Genomic DNA, 21,456 nt, shown 5'->3' on the forward strand with positions numbered 1-21,456 from the left:
CATAGCCGGGCATGAGCTGGAATACTGATTCTCAGCTGAGCATTCTCCACTCTTTATCTGGTGCTGTTGTGTGTTTCAAACAGGGGGGGGGGGGAACCGGATGCTATCAAATTTATCCACGTGCTAAACATCATAAACTCCCATTTTCATTCATTCATTAAAGCAGCACTCCCTCACAGTCTGCAGCATCTGTTCGAACATTATTCCGGCAGAAAGACAGATGTGTGACAGAAGCGGATGCCGTATATTTGGATGCATGTCACTTCCAGTCCAACTCAGTCACGCTGAGCAAAGTAGGCTACGATATAGGCGTCGCAGCAGCAGGCCCACTGGTTGACTCAAAAAAAGTGTGCGAGTCCACAGGTGGGAACTACAATGCTTGTCTGTCACAAACTCACAGAGACTCATCACCTCATCTTTTACCCCCTTTAACCCCCTCCTCTGCCCCCAACCTCGTGTCTTCACACATACCGGAAGTTAATTAGAATTTTATCAGAGGGAAACTTAAAAGAGAGGGTGACACACACGCTCTCAAATCTGCCCTTCACTTGATGTCAGGAGATTCAGTTTGACATTTGAACAGCGCTACAGACAGACAGGGTGGTGTGATGGAGGTCCTGTTTGTAGTCTAACTGCAGCATCCAGCCCGTACTGTCATACTCACAACCAGCTGGGGCAGAAATGTCTTTTGCTACTTAATAAAGTTGTCGTTAGGCATTTACACCCGGATGCACTGACAACTTACTAATATCGGAAGTGACGTAATCACTACCATGCACCCCTACTGTGTCTATTATACATTACCTGTAACACCGCCTACAGTATATCACAATACCTAATAGTATAGCAGTGATTATCTTACAGTACAAATGAACAGTAACACATTCTGACAGAATTACTGTTCCAGATTTAAATAGTGACAAAAGAGATTATGTTGCATGAAAAGAACCATCAAGGATTTAATTGATTACATTTTTTTAATCAATTTAATTTATATAGCCTAATATCATGAATCACAAATTTGCCTCAGGGGGCTTTACATTCTGTAAAACATACGACATCCTCTGCCCTTGGACCTCAAATTGGAATAGGAAAAACTTTCCCAAAAAAACTACTCTAATATGAGGAAAAGGAGGAAGAGAGCATCAGAGGAAGAGGAGGGATCCCTCTCCCAGGATGGCCAGAAGTGCAACAGATCGTCATGTCTACAGAATGAACAATATAATGAAATTACAACGTAGTCAATCCATATGAGAGAAATGATGCACATAATGAGAGCAGTGATAGCAGCAGTGGCAGCAATAGCCGAACTAATAAAATAAAAATGCTTAGTAATAATAACAGCAGCAGTGTATACAATAGAATGATAATAAAAGCAGTAATAGTAGCAGTAATGATAATATAAATACTATTAATAATAACAACAATAGTAGATTTAAAGAGGTCCTGGCTTTCAGAAGAGAATTCTCCTGCTAATATATAATCGTACTGTTCACTAAACCCCTTCACGAAACAGCTTGTTTTGATTCTAAAGCCAAAACTGGCATTTACTTTAAATTCTGACAATAATGTTGTGTTTCTGTCACAGGTTACGTGAGAAAAAGCCCCATTCAGGATCGACTGCATGGATATAATAGAAGGGCTAATTAGCCCTGCCCTTTAATATGAGAACAATGCTGCTCCTTTATTTCCACGTTTTCTCCACAGATCATCAACGGGTGAGCTTCATATCTTTTTGCCATCTGATTGAACTTCGTATCATAAATTCTATTGAGCAATAACCATGACAACAGGTACAGTCAGTGAGATATCAATCATGTCAGGTTTATACACCCACACAGTCCAGAAGAGGTCTAATCAGGCAGCATAAGTGAAAACACCTGTGTGGATAGACTACATGTTAGTAAAGCTTGCATATCATCATGTCCAAATTTGAAAGATAATCAATTGATAATTTAGGTTCTGAGCCAATCCTGAGGTATTGTTTCACACGGAAACACGCACTGTGTTTTTGTTATTTCAAAACTTCAATAAAGCTGCAAGAGGATATTGGTGTAGTGGATAAATGGGAAAGAGACCTTCAGAGAGACCTTGAGATGTTGTAAATTAAACACTTTAACAATGACTATACCATGGTGCTGCCCGAAGAGTAGAGCCAACTGTGAACAAAGAAAACAGGACGTACCAATCAAAATGTTCTCTGCTTGGAGACTGTGCAGGTCAGGGATGTTTATGTTATAAAAAAATGTATTTGTTTATTTTTTACACTTTTTGGTCAATTAGATTATGTAAATGTGGAGACAAATTAAAGCATTTCAAAAGAACGTCTGTGTCAAATACGGAAAGGGACACACAACCAGCATTGACATGGAGAATCAAATGGCTTGTGTGTGTGTGTGTGTGTGTGTGTGTGTGTGTGTGTGTGGTTATGCAGACGAGCAGAGCAGGCAAAAGAGAATCTGAGCTGTTAAATAAATCCCTGGCAGGACTGTGTTACACTCGATGTGCCTTCGGGAGCTGTGGAGAGTGCTTGTGACTGTGCATGAGTGCTGCTCATTCACCACTGGATGTAGTGATGCCAGGACACAGCTTTGCTCCTCATCTCTCTCTCTCTCTCTCTCTCTCTATCTCTATCTCTCTCTCTCTCTCTCTCTCTCTCTCTCTCTGTCTGTCTTTGAGAAGCCATATGGGCTACTCAGTAATCCTCTGGATAGCCTAAAGCCAACCTGAGGCCAAAACAGCCCGATTAACACACACACACACTGACAGCAAAACCATTTACTCTTTGTTTTGAATGACTATGAATCATGACATCGACTGAAGCGTATATATGGTGTTTTGCTCATTTAGAATGTGGTATAGACCACATTTAAGGATACATTGCGACCTTTTAAGCGGTTGAATAACTAGCACATACAAGTTGTTGTGCATCTTCCCTGAACAGTTCATTTGTTTGTTGCATTTGCTCTGCTAATCCGTCCTTTTATTTGGCCTTAAATCACGCCGAAAATAGGATATTTTTGTACACTCAGCCCCTAAACACAGTTAGCGACTAGCTACCCCCTTTTACTAAATAACATTTTTCTAATGTCCCTTTTCCCCAGATAACATAGTTCTAATGGGAGTTGAAAAACTTCTCAGCCCCGGCCTGGAGCAGCCTTCCCCATACCTGTTGTGACTCCGGTAGCTCCAGGGTTACTGGAGAGTGTTTTCTAAAAACTTTAAGTTCAGCTATTGGGGCATTTTACAACTTTTAGGACCTGATGATTTAAATAAGGGCTTTTCATGTGTTGGTACTGGGAAGTTGATTTACCTAAAAAAAAAGAAATATCCACTGATTTACAGATGCCTTTTTCCCAAAGGATTTTTGGTCCCAATGGCATCATGCGATGGACCCTGAAGTTGTAAATACACCGTTTGGCCAGTATGTCAAATTTGCTTCAAAGCCTGGAGCTCTTCCTGGGGACTTGCTGTTATAACAGCTAACTAGCTCCCCCTCCCACCAACATTAGACATAAGATAATTGTACATATACATAGATATATAAAATTGTCATGGGCGTGCAAATGAATAGAGGAACAATTTGTAATCCGTGGTGGAAACAAAAGTCCAAACTGAACCAGGTGTTGATTCCCATGCGGCCCCTACAGGCCGGATAGGAATAGTGAAGAGTCAACAGTCAATGATAAAACATGCAATGAAATATGTTGGCAATAAAAGAGCCGCTATTGTCATTACTATCCAGCAGTAGGCGAGATTCGCCATGGACAGAGTTGTACACACTCACTCAGTATCAATTAGATCGGAACTGGAGAGTATCTTTTTCTCTGAAAGAAGAGCAAAGAGCGGCACGAAGACTTTTCTCGATTGGAAAGATGTTTTCACTCTTCCCCCTACTGGCTTGGGCAACAGTTTGATTGACAGATAGTTCATCCAATCACCTACTAAAGATTTTTGGAAAGTGCCCGTCTTTTCCGAACAGTTTAGCTACGTTCGCCGGGTTACCGGAAAGACGACTCCAAATAAATGATAACATGGCTCCCTAACTGCTGGATGTGAGGCAAAGCAATTTTGGAAAAATAAAAGTGCAATATATCAATGTTGTGTTCACGAATGCTTTCCACTGCCCCCAAGGGGCCAAAAGAAAATCAGTTCTCACAGGTTCAACGTGTTGCCACATTCATTCACACAACCCCAACTTACTCTCCTAAATGTGCCTCTCTGTTGTTTTTACTGCCTCAATAAAAAGATGTTGAATGGAGGTGGCTGCCCATTCCACCTAAAAAAGAAAAGTCTCAATCATGAGTCTGATGCCGTTTTTTTCAACAGCTCAGTAAGACCTGCTAGGATTATCCCTACAGCTACACTCAGGAGAAGATAATGCAGTACAACAGATGACGTAAAGCAAAACAGAGGGCTTTATTTTTTGGGATTTGCTGTTGAAGCTGGAAATAGATCAGATTGCATTTCTTCCTTTCTCTGGCTTAAACCAGAGTAACACTGTTCTCTCCGTAGGATCAAGTTGTTCCATGTCGGAATCAGAAGGGACTTTTTTTCAAGCTTCTGGTTTGTGTGAGACATCCCTTTGATGGTGTGTAAAGACCAAACTCATGACACATCAGTCTGAGGCATATATTTTTCAGCCCTGCAGTCGTCACTTACACAAAGCCACACTTTATGTGCCTGATGGAGTCTCTGCTTCCTGACACAGACGAGATGTTGTTGTCACCGTGTGTGCGTATCTTTTCCGACGGGAATATAAAGCTTTTCTCCACTACACTAGTGCAACACAGAGTATGTCAGGGGGGCGACTGATGTCAGGCACCTGCCCTTTCAACTCAGACATGTGTAACACACATTGATGCTCTCAAAGTGCATCTTTTGACCCATGGCCGGTCACATAGTGTGTCATTTTCTGCTTTTTGAAGCAACATCTGTTGATGCCCTCCTGGGACAAAGAGTTTTCTTGCTCTGACAAATTCTTCATTTTCATGTTGGCTGTCTCTCTTGTGGGAAGATCCAACCACCAAAAACAGGAAACATGTAAAGCTGAATTCTTGTAAATAGCAATTATGATTTCCCAGCGTGTTTATCGTTGTTGTGACTGGCCTACACAGTTTTAGTGCGTGGGAATCAGTGATTACTGATCTTGACACAAATAATTGCTGTAATAAGTGCAGTTTGAAGTTGGAGCATAACCTCTATTGCCATCGTGTGATGAAAACAAGTTGTATTGACATTTATCAAATTTGGTAAAAATGTCATAGTGTAGGTAAAATGTGTAGACAATGCCCTGGGCTGCGTCTCCATGAGACGCTGGAGTGAATAGATTCCCGAAAAAGGCAGCAGGCCAGTCGAAATGGGACTTTGTTGTCGCTACTGCAGCAAGCGGGCAATATTTCATCTGAAAAGCACCACTAGAACGTGAAGCTGTAAGTCCAGTCTTTTGTTTGTGGTCCATTCAACATCATTATCTCCCTTGCAGAGCTGTAATTACTGTACGGTGAATAGCTTTTCCAGAACCCATCATTTCCTGCACTGTAAGCTTCTTGTTTTGTTCGCGCTACAACAGAGGAGCTGAGCTATTGTCAATATATTGATATTAACCATTTTCATGACAGCAACGCTGCAGACGCTTTTGTCCCTGTGCCACATGTATACAAAGAATGAAAATGGACATCAATAGGAGCTTTGGGGATGGAATAGTCCTGGCAGTCTTTGACATATTGAAAAATTGACGTTGTGAAGGGGAGACAGTAAGAGCCGTACACCCATAAGCCTTAAGCCTTAACCCTTGCTTCATTTGAAACAACTTATTCCTCAGATTCCTTTCAGTCAAACTTTCAGTAATTTAATTTGGATTTTAAGGCCAATGGGTGACCTCAACTTTCTGAGGCTTGTGCCCTGAAGTCCCAGGCGTACGGGACGTTGATACGCCAGCTGCTATCTTCTTCATACTTGACTGCAGGTCCGCGGGGCAGGAGGGGGGGGGCCGTTGAAGCTGGAACAGGGCGGCCCTCAGGGTTTCCATCCAGAGCCCTCGCTCCTAAATCACCGTTAAACAATTTGTTTGGTTTTGGATGAATGCTCATCATTCATATATATTCAAGGCTCTCTGGGAAATGAAAATTCAAATTTCCTCTGATATTCATGTTAATTTAAAATATATTTTGTTTTTGAACTGACCACAAAGCTAAATAAAAGACCTTCCATCTTTCTTTTTTTTGCCAAAAGTATTTTTTTTTCTGTGCACTGTGCATATTCAAAGTATACTCTGATAAATGTGTGTCCCTTAGGTTATGTGGTCTGGATTAATTAAACACTGCTGCAGACATTGATTAACGTAGAAACCTCTCTACCAGGTTCCCTCCATATGCTTCCCTGTTGATAGGCTCCACCACAAATTCCACTGTTGGGAGACAGAGTGATATACTCAGACCACCAGTACCCCCCCCGGCTGTATCCTTGTCTGTTTGCAATCCAGCCATTACCTCAGTTCATCATTAAACCCTGTGAGAGCTCCGGAGACCTACACAAGGCAAAGAGAGAAAGCTGAGTTTATTAGAGTGTTTGGCTTGTTAACTTGCTAATGGCCTGGGTGTTTACTCTAGGTTATCATGAAAAACATCACTTCCGCCCATTCGTCTTTAAACTCAATTTCATGCTCTCCTGAGCTGATACTTTATGTCCTTAGGAGGAGAAGATGCGAAGCGGTTTGAGCAGAGCGGATCATCATGTGTCACGCACATGTGCCTATGCTGTGTCTGTGTAGGAAAAAACAATTTCAGGAAGATAGATCTAGACCGATGGAAATGTCACTGTCAGGGTTTTAAGATAGAGCCTTGAGAGCTCTGCTGCCGTGGTACAGATTTCACTCCTTCCACGGGTATCGTTAACAGTTTGAACTGAATATACTGAGGCAGCAGACTATATTTAGAAAAGATGGCAGAGTTGTGCACATCTCGCGCTGTACTAACTATCTCTTGCCCACTTATACGAATGGGAATTTAAGTGGAGATCGATACAAACTAGTTTCAGTGACATTTTGCGTCTTTGATGTTTATTTTGTATTGAGTGGGAAGCTCTCGTTTCATTACACTATTTGTTGATTTGATGAGCTGATCGCTCCATAAAGGCTCGGACTGAGTAATTAATACACATTCGTGTGACTCTACCTGCTTTAATTTTGAAACAAATGGCAAATATTTTACAAACAATATAATGACATATAATGATTGATGCATGTATTGGATTCCCATCTTCACCTTCTGGTTAGGTTACATTTTACACATTTGCCTCATAGGTGACACATTCTTCATTACCATCCACGACAGCAGCACCGGCATCGTTTTCACCTTGTGAGTCTGTGTGAGTCATTGTGGCTAAATGTGGATCTGGAGACACCTACTGTAGCAGGAAGTACCACAGAAGAGGATTTGAATATTTATTTTAGTCTTTATTATATATTTGGGAAACTATTATACGATTTGGGATCGCAGCTGGTGTGATCATATCCTGTCTCTAGTTATGAAAATGTGATTTAGTGACCCAAAGGTTCTGCTTTTCATTACACGTATCTATAGGGCAACAAAACTAATTTCCACCACATTGTTGCCATGGATGCAATGTTCCAGTCTCGGAAGCCTCTTTGATTATCCATCTTCTGTAAGATACTAACAGAGCCCCCCCCCCCCCCCCGTTTAAATTATTTTGGAGAATAATCCCTTTTCTTCATTAACAACGCCACTAAGCCGGCAGTTTTTTTGATAAACACCCGCGTCTCATTGTAATGCAAGCCACTTGAGGACGTTAGACTGAGGATCTCTGAGTTTCTCTAAACCCATTTCCGAGGGCTTTGGCTCGCTGACAATTTCTTGACTGGGTACAGTAACTTCCTGAATTCATCGGTGGTTGACGAATACTTCCAGAACATTATCACCCTGTAAAGCTGCTGCTTTTAAAGGCCTTTCACTCAGAATGCTGTTTTGTTTTAGAAATAGGAAAGTTTTTCTTTTATCCATCGGAACTTACCCGTTGGTTAATTCATATGGAAATGAACAGCGCTCTCATTTAGTGTAGAGCATCAGATTGGATTTATGAAAGCAACCAATATCATTTAACTCTCAGCAAGAAAGCATTTCCCCCAAAAAAAACTGTTCCTGTAAGACACTAAAAGTTGTGCAAAGCTATAAATGTCACATACTTGAGTTTAGTTATATTTTTAGTGATTATAAGCCAAGTAAGAACAGCACTTTTTCTTCATTAAGCAGCACAGGGAACATTAAAGGTGAATAGTGCATTGTTGTGTTTACATGTTGTTTCATCTCATACGTTTTTTGAGCTGATTAATCCATGTGCCCTTTAGTAATCTCTCCCAGCCAGCCTGATTTCCTGACTGAGGAGTGGCAGCTGTTGACCTCTACTATGGCGGCAGATTTAGATTCATTTGTTTTTTTATGTTTTCAACAGTAGGCCATGCCAAAGCTGCTGCTGTGGGCTGCATTTCCTCCGAAACACCACCCGCTGTCTTCCCAACAAACCCTCTCCAATCCAATCGTTAATCAATAGCACTTATATGCTTCCACAGCTGGCCTCATCCTGCCCACAGAATGTCTTGCATTGGGTCAATGGCTGCCCAGGTAGGTGGAGATTAGCCGGCTAAGTGAGCAGGATGAGGCAGAAGATCATCCCTGGGTGAATTTGGTTGCTTACCTCCGTCCTGTGAGGAGCTGGTGGGAGGGAAAACCTACTGCCCTGCTCTTCTTCTACCCTTGGAGATCAGATCGGAGCTGGGGTTTGAGTGTACACACACATCTGCTTTCTGGTAAGAGTGGGAAAGAGAGAATGAAATGGCAGACTGAATAGATCCTCTTTTACCCACAAGTGGGATTTCTTTCATTCAGCTGCAACAGCATAATGTTTTCTTCTTCAAAAAAGGGTTTTTCCTTTTAATGAAGTCCAATAATATCTTGATCGATCATGTTTAAAACAGGATATGTAAATCAATCGAACTATACATAAAGCTCTTGTGAGAATGTCAATTGCTTTTGCATGGCACTATCATTACAAACTTACATCATTTCTTTATTATATAATTGTTCTTGTACTCTAATAGCATCGCAGGAGGGAGCAGAGCTGCCAAGTACCAGTCGGCTCTTATTATGTGATTTAAATCTGCGTGAATGTCCCGTCATGATCCAATGAGAAGGTTTTACTGTAGAGCACATGGCACCATGGCACATTGCTGATAATCATGACGCTGCAGCGGGATGATGATTCACCTCTGCATTTCAAAGTCATATCTGTAACTTATCACTGCCGTTTGTAATCAATGTTTCATGGCTAAATGTATGAAGGATCAAGACTTTCTCCGGTTGGAAGATTTCCTGCAACAGACCAAAGGATATCCTTTGAGACACGTTCAAATAGAAGAAAATTGATTTCCCTTCCATAATACAAGAGTTCTTGCATCAGAAACTTGCTGAGTTTTATAAGATGAGTTACAGAAAAAAGGAATGCGCAGGACTGCTAAACTAACTTTGAATTATAGCAACAATACTAACAAAACATGGCTAGTAACAGTAATATTTTAGGGCAGAAATATGACCTGAATATACCAATTTGGAAAAAAAGAGGAAATGAAACATGATTGCCTGCAACACTCGGAAACAGAGACCGGTAATTAGGTCCCCGTAAATTCAATTGACTTCCTTACCAATTATAGACAAGAATTATTTGTACAGTGAGGTTTGAACATGGGTCAGTCCGTTAGAAGTAGATATTAATTAAGTTGAAAGACCGACTGTCTCCTCTGGTTATGCTGCTGTCAGCATTTAAACAGACAGAACAACATCCTCCAGGAGCCGCATACACATTCCAGTGCCAGGCGGACACACAATGACACAGAGGGCTGACCAGAGAGTCCTCAGCATCAAAGCGGATTGGGCTGGCACACACCATTCCTGGATATATACACACACACACACACACACACACACACACACACACACACACACATGCGCCAAAATAAAAAAGCATGAGTGTAAAACAATACATGTTATTGAAAGTTATATTTTGTGAAAAACGCTTATCTGATTTCTTGGAATGTGGTGTGAGCCAACTGATGGAGCTCTGTTAACATTAGCATTAACTGTGGCGCCACAGCCACAGGTTAGCTTAGCTTAGCATAAACACTGGAAGCAGGGGGAAACTATAGCTGTCATTTTTACACTATGGTTTTTGTGCATTAACAAAAACCAGATTAAACAAGGTAATTGGTGATCTTTAGAGGGTTTGGTGGGCAATTTCTTCTTAAATTTTTAAAAACAGGCTAACTAATATTAATAACCTGAAGTCATATCAATTTAGCAGGTCACTTACATTATTTTAACATTAAAGGTTTCTAATCTTTTGTATTTAGCATTAGCACTTATAACCTCAGTTGGCAAATGTTTTTCATCAGCTTTGGGTTTGAAAGATACTGTTTTATTCCTTTTCCCAATTTTTGAAAAAAAAAAAAATAATAATAACATTAGAAAAATGTAATATCAAGGTAATATTTCAAAAGCAATGCCCTGGATTCCGCCAGAAATCCCTGTAAGCAAACTTCTACCATGTGCGACAAGGTCCGGAACTACAGTCCTACAATGCTTTGGGTGATAAACAGGAAGTAGGATGTTGCCATGCTAACTTGAGGCCTGTATTTGTTACATTTGGTAAATTGGCACCATTAAAAAGATGCCAAATTAGCTATGCACATTTCCTGTTTGCAGCGTATCTATGGATGCACAGACTGATATCTCAGTATCACTTCAGTACGGAAGAAAACTTAAGAACATGGTGATTCTCGGGCACTTGTGGATTTACAAGTTTCTTTTTTTTCTATGATTTATTTACGGATGCATGAACATTTATGTACAACGGGGTATAAGATAATTACACCACTGGAGAGTGTAAGTCACCCTGAAACTATGTCTGTGTGTTCACATTTGACTGAGTAATGAATACGATTTTAATGCAAATTGTGGAAATCGGGCTCTAATTGCCTCCATGCTGCTGCTGCTGACAGTGCTGATCAGCTGGTCATAGGTAACCCCCTGTTGTTCCTGTTGCATACACCTTTCTCCTTCACCCCACACTCCCCTAACCTCACCGTTTTCTGTCTATCATGAAGAATCAAATGTATGTGTGTGATTGAATGGAGTGGCAGCTGACAGACACAATCGATACCCAGTAGGGGTTCAAGAGGCAGCACGGAGAGAATAGCTGGTCTAGGACAGTAGATCCCAATCTTTTCAATGTACGTGTCTACTTGAGGCCTCTTGTCACAGGTTGCATATCACAGTACCCGAAAACTCACAAAAGGCAATAGAATGTTATCAGATGAGTCACAACTGGTCAAACAATTAAATTGGAGTGTAAAAAGAAACATAAGGCTTTACTCTTTTACACTACCTCCAATCAGTTAATAAAATAAGTAACAGGCTAACGCTAACACTAGCTGACTCAGCAACACAGCCTCACGGCAGTGCAATCTATTGGTTTCTTGTACAGGGACATGAATTGTCCTTTTTTTCGGGTTGATCGGAACAACTTTTTTTTCCTGGGACAACATTACGTAAACAAAAGTTAGGTTAAGGCAACAAAACCACTTAAGACAAGGAAAATCCTGCTTGGGCTTAAAAACACAGTTTGGTTTAGGCAACAAAACCACTACAATAAAAGTACAACAAGGTGTCGAACACCGGTCTTCTGGTTGACAGTTCTGTTTGTTGGACCTATCCACCTTTTCTTTCTTCCTGTCTGTTCCAATCACTGGTCTAGACATGATATGAAGCTCGAGCGTAAGTTCAGTCAGGAAGACTACACTCTTGCATGCCTAAGCCCGTAGTTTATTTTTCATACATCTGCCATTCACTCCTCACGCATGCTCACTCATTATTTCCTTGCTGTTATTGTTTGGGGCTGTCAATCATGACATCAGCTGTTTAGATCAGCTTGTCTCCTTTACCCAACAGCACAATGAAACAATTTCCTCGTTAGCCTATCCTCTTGCTGCTGTCTCTCTTAAATATGACTGTCTCTCTACCTTCAGTACGTTCATGCTGCTGTTACGCACCCCTCCACCTCCCCATCACCGGCCAGGTTTCATCAGATCCATCAGATCCATCAGCTTCATCGGCCACCACCACCAGTGTCTGGACTCCACGAGGGGATTTATCTTGCTGCTGCTCAGGGCAGACGCCCCTCCATTACAAATCTCCCTGTAGAGTCCAAGCACTAAAGACTCTGTCAAGACTTTATCATTGCATATCATCTGTTATTAATAAACAATTATCTTTTCTTTATCTGACTTGTCTCTCCTGATTGAAATACAGTACAGTTTGATTAGCAGGCACTTTCACAGTGAAACTACAGTAACTTAAACTCAAAATCAACCAAAAAAATCAAAAAATCAAAACACCAAGTCAGGTTATCACTATCCATCCCCCCGAATAAACAAGCAGCTGGCATATTGGTATAATCTGCCACCCTGGCATCGCGTGACCTTTACCTTTCCTGAAGAATGTCCCTGAACAACTGCAGTGTCAGTTTAAATGTCACAGTGTGATCTGTGCTTCGCAGTAAAAAAGGAATGCACTGAGTGCGACTCTTCAGACCACCTGTCGCACTGTCGTCATCAGCCACAGTGTGATCTGTGAGAGACACTTATTAACTTATTAACAGCTGGGCAACGTCTTCACGGGTCATCTAATGCTCATGCCATTAAACCTGGACTCAAGATAATTAGTGCACTGAGCGAAAAAAATCTGTACTAAACAAGAGTCAACAAGGACATTAATAAATAACAGAATTGAGGACGGCTCTCCGCACAGCAGCCCCTCAAAGAAAGAGTGAAATCCAAATATACTCCCAGTGCTCTTAAATGTTTCACATCCCACCATCTCATCTAATCCACCACTTGAATTTGATCCAGTAGAAATGATGAAGGAGATGCTGCCACATCACACTCTGCCCTCTAAACCTACTGCTGTCTCCACAGAGGTGTTTATTCTTTGCAGCAGTCTCAAAGAAGATTTCCTACCTGCTCCCACTTCACAGGATAATAAGCATCTTAGCAGAGATTTAAGTTGTGACTACAGCTTTGGCTGCTGGTAAAACACAACCGTGCATTAGTGAGGACTTCAGTCGGGCTTTAGAAGGAGACAGGTCTCTGGTTTCCTTGCCGGCTGATAGAGCCAAGCTGCTTTTCTGATGCAGTGTAGGGGATTCAAGTGAGAGACTTTTTTAAACAGGAACAAATATAGAATCAGAGTCAATACACAAGTGGTACTGCTTTGTCACAGTATCATAGGTACGACTTGACCATTTAACTATTTCCCAAATGTAGTGATTTGTATTCAGTATAATCAGATTTCGGAGTACTTACTAACTAAACATTTTTACATTTTTCAAGAAGGAAAGGCTAAAACTGGAGATTTTCAATCTCTTTAATTGACATCATTCAAAAGAATTTGTCTACTTTTGTTCTATTAAGATAAAAAAAAAATTGTAAATTAACATTTTCAAGAAAAATGACACAAGACAGTCTACAGTAACAGTAAATCAAACAGAACCAATCCGGGCACATATCAAATCAAATAAATATCCAAATAAAAAAACATACAACTATTAAGAAAATGAGGCAGCACATTCTAATCATGACAGTGGTAGAGACCAAGCCTCATATATTATATAAATATATACCTCACAGAAATTCAAAGTATGAAATAAAGATCTAAAAGTGCCAATTTGAGTATTTTGGTCATTTCCTAAAACAGCTACATAGTTTTATAGCAAATGTTACTCAAACAAGACTAAACACACATACACATGTTGTGTGCTAATGAGTATTTGCAGCAGGAGGGCAGTGTACCTTGGACTGGCTCAAAATAATCTACAGTGCCCATGTTCATCATAATGAAAGATAATGTTACCCAGTACAACAATTTGGCACATTTATGTGTTTTTAATAGTCAGAGCACTCCATTGGACAGCAACGGAGCGCTCTGACTATAAGTAAGTTGTATCAGGAATATATATATATATATATATATATATATATATATATATATATATATATATATATATATATGCACAATCAGGTTCTGACTAACTCTTCAATTGGAGAAAAACAATCCTTGACATGCCAAGTCTGCGGATGCATGTTCGACATTTGTCAGTTTAATTAATAGAGCCACATGAATACTTGTGAGACTCTTTATGTATCTGGTGATGTCCTTGAATGTAAGAAAATGTCATCTTTTCTCAGACTCCTCCGCAGACGGAATTATCACATAAAGAGCACTTGGAATCTCTTTTCAGTTATTATTTTACTGGTCACAATACTATTCACGGGCCCGGACACATGTCATTCACCGTGTTATACCACAACATGTCATTCACGTGTTATACCACAACATGTCAGTCACGTGTTATACCACAACCAACACAAAAGAGATGCATGCAGGCATGCTTTTTGCAGGATTGTGGCAGCAGTTTCATGTAACATACCTTCCTAATATATTATTAAAGGTTGTACACCGATACGATGCCTTCTTTGCATCAAAATAACTCTGATCACTGATTCTTGCCACAACAGCCTATAAGCTTTGCCTCGAGGTTGAAGCTCCGGTGGCAGAACATTTGATTTGGCTTTTCTGTCAAACACTCTGCACCTCCATCAATAACCACGTGGCTGATGTGTTCACAGATTTGCATTTCTGCTCGAGTGTGTCTATATCCAAATAGACAACAATTTAAAGGCACAAGATAAGCTTTTACATCTTCATCCGTATCCTTGGTAACCACTACAAGCCGTGTCATATATGTTAATTGTCCACACAAAAGGAGGCTCTTATGTGCCCTTTCATGTATGCCATGTGAACGAATTAAAAGCTGTCTGGGGTGAAGGAAGTTTATTCGACCTAGTTATCCAATCAAGCTGTAACCTGTACACATGTCCCGCAGAGGCAGACAGCTGTTGTAGAGTCAAGCAGATGTTAGAGATCCCGTGATTAAGCCTGTATCTCCATAGTTATATCATCGCTTCACTGTGCTCATTCCTGAACACAGGAACAACAGTCGGCCTGATGTGATACTCCTCAGAGAGTACTGTTCTTTCTCTCGTAAGATAAGCGCAGAACTGATAGTCGTATACTAATTTTAAAAATGTTACATTTTTCAAGAAGGAAAGGCTAAAACTAAAGATTTTCAATCTCTTTAATTAACATAATTCAAAAGAATTTGTCTACTTTTGTTCTATTAAGATAAAAAAAATTGTAAATTAACATTTTCAAGAAAAGAGACAGTCTACAGTAACAGTAAATCAAACCGAACTAATCCGGGCACATATAAAATCAAATAAATATCCAAATAAAAAAACGTACAACTATACATACAACTGAAGGACTGAAAATCCATCCAAAAGAAACACAATGCACATGTATGGCGTCGCTGTCGGCTGGTATTGATCCAGCGCATGTTACGTAATATCTGCAGGGGCTTCCATCAACTCCTCCGATGTTTATTCTCCTGCTACAAATAGAGGATTGTCAGGCAGCCGATGAGCCATGCAGCAAAGCTCAAGCTGGATGAAATCACCTGTGAAATGCTGTGTACAGAATGTTTTTTTTGTTTTTTTCCAACAGTTCTTGCTTCGAATCTGATATGAGAGATACAGACATGAATTCCTATTTATCTGAACACCACAGCTGTCACGGTGGTGGTTGTATCAGCCTCCGAGAGCGCTGTTTTGATCTGCAGCCTCATATCCTCTCAATGTTTTCCTTATTTTTATCTGTCATTGTTGGCAGAACACGCCAAAGCAGTATGTTTTTTGTTTTAAGTCTTTACTAATGGAAATTCTAGATGACGTTAGAGAAAGAAACTGATAAGACGTTCTTAATTGGTCTACCCCTTCAACTATGTGTTTTATATTTTCTTGTTTTCATTCAGAATCACGAGGGCAATCAATAAAAAACAAAAGAGAAAAGCACAAAGATTTGTGCAGAAATAAAAGGGATGCACTGAGAGAAAGATGAGACAAATTGTCCGTTTCTGACAGATAGGAATTGTTCACTGGGTTTAGATGTGACTCAACAATGCTGTTTTGAATGTCATGAATGACAATTCACGACAATGTGGTTTGAGTGTTTTCATCGGAAAGGTCACCGATCGCAGCTGTCCTCCATAAAAGAAAAACTAAATCCTAGAAAAATGTAACCTTATCCTCAAATACTGTCGTTGTGCTTTTCTTTACAGGGTAGACATGTAGAAATACAAATAATGTCCTCATGGTATGTTAGACTAAACTATGCATTTATTTCAGGCCGCAAATAATCAGTTTGAATCTGTTGGTTTTTTAGGGAATTTCCATCCTCAGCATTTTGCCCGAAAGAAATGTGCAACCTCAAACAAAAGCAGCCAAATGGTGGCTCCTGTAATGATAGCATCCTTTGCCTGAAAACCAAACCAGCATTTGAAAGTCGGTTGGACTTTCGGAGGAATTCGGAAGACTTTGGCAGCATAACACGACTATTTGTAATCAATGCCAAAATAATGAGTTGAGACTTTTTGTATTTTCCAGAACACTTTGGATTTTGGTGTAAAATCATCTCTAAATGTCTTCATGCATATTTTGATCCGAAATCATTGTAAAAGACTTTTCAGTGTAAGAGTGTGAGCTCAACATGGATGTAGTTTAGCTTCTGTAAACATAATAATGAGTGTGATTTAAAAGAAAGAGAGGGATAGAGCTATCCTGGCTCCGTCCAAAGTAGAGATGTTCCAACACACATACCTTCACTTCTACCTGAACACATACCTGATTGGCTGATGCAGAGTACTGATCTTTCAATAAATTGTTGAGGTACATAGCCAATTTAGTTAAATAGGAGAACAGTGTAATACAGTACAGTAACAGTTAAAAACACTAGTGGAAACAATAACTTCAAACTAAATAAATCTCTGAATAAATAACTAAAAACTTATTGGTTGGTTATGTGCCAACCAGTGGAGCCTTAAGGTAATAGATGTAATTACTAGTTTCCAGTTGTTAGGGTAAACTATGCTAAGCTAACCGGCTGGGGGCTTCAGATACATATTAACTGTCCAGACATGAGAGTGAGTCGATCTTTTCATCTCTCGGCAAGAAAGGAAATCATAAGTGTGAACATATAGGGGTTCGTATGTTGAGTTCACGTCACTTAAACTAGAGTGCACTTATACGTGAGTCCTTGGTGCACTGTGAATGCTGTTTGGCAAGTCAACTTTAATAGCTAAGGAGGAGACTGTAAAGGAATGTACAAGCCTATAATTTACATAAATTACAGCTATGCGTTTAGTGGGCCCAAAGTATTGTTGAAAGTACATCTGAGAGAGGTTTGATTTTCTGAGGTGAAAGATTAGCCATCAAGAATTGATTGGTAGCACAGTAATCAGCATGTATTGTTAGTGTACCAGTACATATAGAGCAGTTGCTGCAGTTATCCCCAGAACTCCAACTGATTCTGCCTCACACTTCTAAGTCCATAGTAATACATTAATACATTCATAAAGCTTATTTCTAAACTCAGACGTCTGACTTGAGACTTTGCCCCTTTATTATTTATGCTACTGCACCCTGTAATTCTGTCTCCTAAACACAGAATGGCTTGTTCTCCAAACCGAGCCAGATGGGGAAAACCTGAGACTTCAGCGATGGCCACCAAAACCAAATCCTCTGAATTCATGTGAATAGCACTCAAACGGGAACCACATTCGTGCAGACGTAGCCCTGTCATTGAGGACTAAGTCGACTCTCACCGGGTGACTCAGACAACTTGTAACAACCTCCCAGAGTCAGCGAGAAAATAGAAACACGTCTGACATTGTACTGTATTGTATGACACTAAGTATGTTGTGCAACATATAAGGACTATTTGTTGTTCCCAAAACAGAGAAGAAGAAACAACGTATGATCCCTCCCTGTGAAAAAGAAAATAATACAGTTTAATTTGGAAGCACAACCACGCAAAGACAAAAATAGTTCCGTTTTTCAAGTTCAAAGATCAAATAGAAAAAGGCATAAAGTGCATTTGTAATCACGTACAGCAATTAAAACTGTGCAGAGCATCAAGCAGATAAGAAATCCGTCGCTTGCTTAAAAGGACATCTGATTTCCAATAACAGTGGGGATGCCGAGACCACTCAAATGAAAGGCCTCCATGTGAGAAGAGTGGCCTCGGTGCACCAAGCAGCTGTGGAAAGAACATTTTCTATTTGATGACTGTCATTTTCAAAAGCTGGCATGAAAGGTGGGAGGTTTAATGGCCATATGAGTGGATGGAGCAGCATCTCAGCTCAGGTGATCAGGGCACATTACTACATCAGTCTGGATGCCTGCTGATCACAAATGATGACATAAATCTGCAATAAAAAAGGAGTCTAAAATAATGCACATTAGAAACTCTCAAGAAAGTCGAATGCACTCTCAGCGACATTTAAGATATGCTCAGTCTGAAGCTACTGGTGTTATAACAATATCAGCAGGACCATCACACTTAGGGCTCAGCAGGACCTTGTGTTTTTCTTCCTAATCTTGTCTAATATTTTTATTTCTGTACTTTCGGTCATTAATTTCAATGCAGGCACACAGTTAGTCGATCTTTGTCCTGTTTGGCTGAAGTGTCTCTCTGGACCACATAAAAAGCCCAACCATTAATATCACTGATATAATATCCCCGGTGATATCGTCATTGTTGCTCCTGCTGATGTCATTCTCACAAAAGCAAGGAAGCTCCCAATCATGCCAAGCTCCCATGAAAACAAGCAAGCACGGCATGCGCTTAAATGAGCATTTCATTCTTACTTAGTTCTTCTTTACCCTGATCTGGTCTGATCCGAAAGTCTGTCAACCTGAGCATCCTCTTTAACCTGATTCCCTGACAGCAAGTCTGAGAGTACAGATCTGCTGACACATTATTCATCAGAATTGTTGTTAGACTTACATTAATTTTCCCAAAACAGCAATCAGGCGACTGCAGATAATGTCTGCTATGTTTGTCTTTTTATCTTATTCGGTTTAATAAGAGCTACTGTGGCCTACTTTAAGGTTAAAAATGTGCATAGAATGCATTTTCAGTCATATATTGTAAGAAGTCAGTTACCTTTTTTCCACAGCATGCCATTAGCAGGGCGTCATGTAGCCGAGTGGTTTGGGTGCATCATCATAACCACAATGTCCACCTGGTTGGATTTCAGTGGCGGACCTTCGCTGCATGTCATTGATGTGTGAGCATGTGAGAGACAAAGGTACAGAGAGTGATTTAAATGTTCTTTTTCTACAAGAAAAATCTAAGACCTATACATTTTACTGTGAAGGCAGATTGTGGTCAAAATTACAAGTAGACGGACGATATTTTAGATTTTTGCACTGACTGATGCGCACCCCCCCCCCGCCCCCGGATGTGAATTCGAGTTTAAAATGTATTTCTGACTTAGAATTTCATTGGAGTAATGACGCCTTTTAGTCCGGAGTTACTTTTGTGATGTGCTAATGAAAGCGACTTTGATCTAAAATTACTCGGGAAGCTGAAACGCATCCTGGACCCACGCATGGAATTCAAACAGTCCCGATCTGCTGAGGTTCACGTCGGGGAGCTCAGCGTGGAGCATGCGCACATTAGCGGGAGGGAAAAGAGAGAAATATTACGGACAGAGATAAGCATATGAGGACAGTAACAATGGTCGACAATCAAAAGTAATTTTTCTCTCAGTGGCGCTGCTTTCCTCCAGTCCTCCCCTCCCTTTGTCTCACAGCTCCCTTCTGTTTGTTCTCTGCTATCCCATCATCACTCGCACTGAAAAGCCCTGACAATGCATTTATGGCATTTCCATTTTACTGAAAGGAAGCATAATCATGGGAATTTTAGGCAATTGTCAGTAACTCATTTGTGTTTACTATATTATACTATGTGCTGTGAATTGCTACAGTTATTGTTATTACCACTTCTCACAGTTCAATACCAACCAGAATCATAATGGTTGTTCTGTTCTGTTGTTTTCCTTCCGTTTTTCACAGTGCTTCTCAAAACAAATGCAAATCCAATAAGTAATTACATTCAAATTACAGTCAGATACCGTGACTGGTATATAAATATCTGCTTCTGAACACTGAAAAGACAGCTGGAGCTCCTGAATGAAGCAATAGCAGGATGTAAAGATTGATATAAATACAATTATAGACCCAAATGTCTCTCATTTGGGGCTTCCTATCATTTAATTCAAATTGCAGATAATAAAGCGTTTAAAAGATGTTTAAAATCCTGCGCTCCCTAAACTAGATGAAATGTAGTCATTGAGTGCACAACGGGATTACATCTGCATGTGGTGCAACAGCTTGAACGATTTTACTCAGCGAGGAATGACAGCCTTCACATGTTCGAGTGGGCTTCCTCCCACAGTCCAGAGACATGATAGTGCTGTGGAGACACTCATGCCGCCCTATATGCACCCGTGGGTGTGATGCAGTGATTGTTTGTAGGCCGATATCTGTGATCTCCAGGGTGTTTCCCTGCATTTGACATTTCAATGAAAGTTACAGTACAAAACAATAGTTCATAAAAAGTTAAGTTATGTGGATTTTTTTTTTCTTCTCTACCCATTCATTTATTATTTTTAAATGAACTTGTCAGAGAGGCTTGCTCTTGCTCAAATAGCTATAAAGGGACTATATCTCCAGACTTAAAGGGCATGTCGATTCTAACTCACTTATTGACTGTTACATGTGGAGCTGTCTTTTTATGAAGTAACAGCTATACCAAACCTGATACCTGACAGGTGTCATTAATAACATGAATAATGGCTCGGTACAATTCAAGTGTCCCAGTGAGCCAGCATGCACACCACCAGGACCCTGAAACTCTAAATGGAATTCAGCCATCATTATAGTGTTGTTTACATGTGCTTCTCCTACTGTGAAGTCGTCCTAGATAATTACAGTCAACTTATTTTGAGTCTGTGTGTCCACAACGATCTCCAAACAGATCCTCATCCCTACGACATTTTTTTGCTCCATGTCCAAACAGAACATTTGTAAGGTCAAATTGAACCAGACTGATGTATTTAGAACATGAAACATGAAAGACGTTCCCACTGAGAGAATGTCCCCGGACCCCTACTGGGGGTTACATCACTGCCTCTGGTCCATAAGCCCCTGCGTTCAGTCTCCCCACCCGTGGCTCTGGATGTAAGGCCTCTTTGTCATGTGAGTGAACACACATAATCCGGCGCTGGCTTTACACTATGGGCATAACTCTGCTCTTGCAACAAGAGGTGCACCAAAATCCACTCTCCATTCATTCTCCCTGGTAGACCGGACCCTCCTATTCGTGTGCAGCTGGACCCTTTCAATGTTTACACTTGAAATGATAATGA

Source organism: Anarhichas minor, unplaced genomic scaffold (assembly GCF_050575085.1).
Source record: "Anarhichas minor isolate MPS153535 unplaced genomic scaffold, ASM5057508v1 ptg000087l, whole genome shotgun sequence".
Taxonomy (NCBI): domain Eukaryota; kingdom Metazoa; phylum Chordata; class Actinopteri; order Perciformes; family Anarhichadidae; genus Anarhichas; species Anarhichas minor.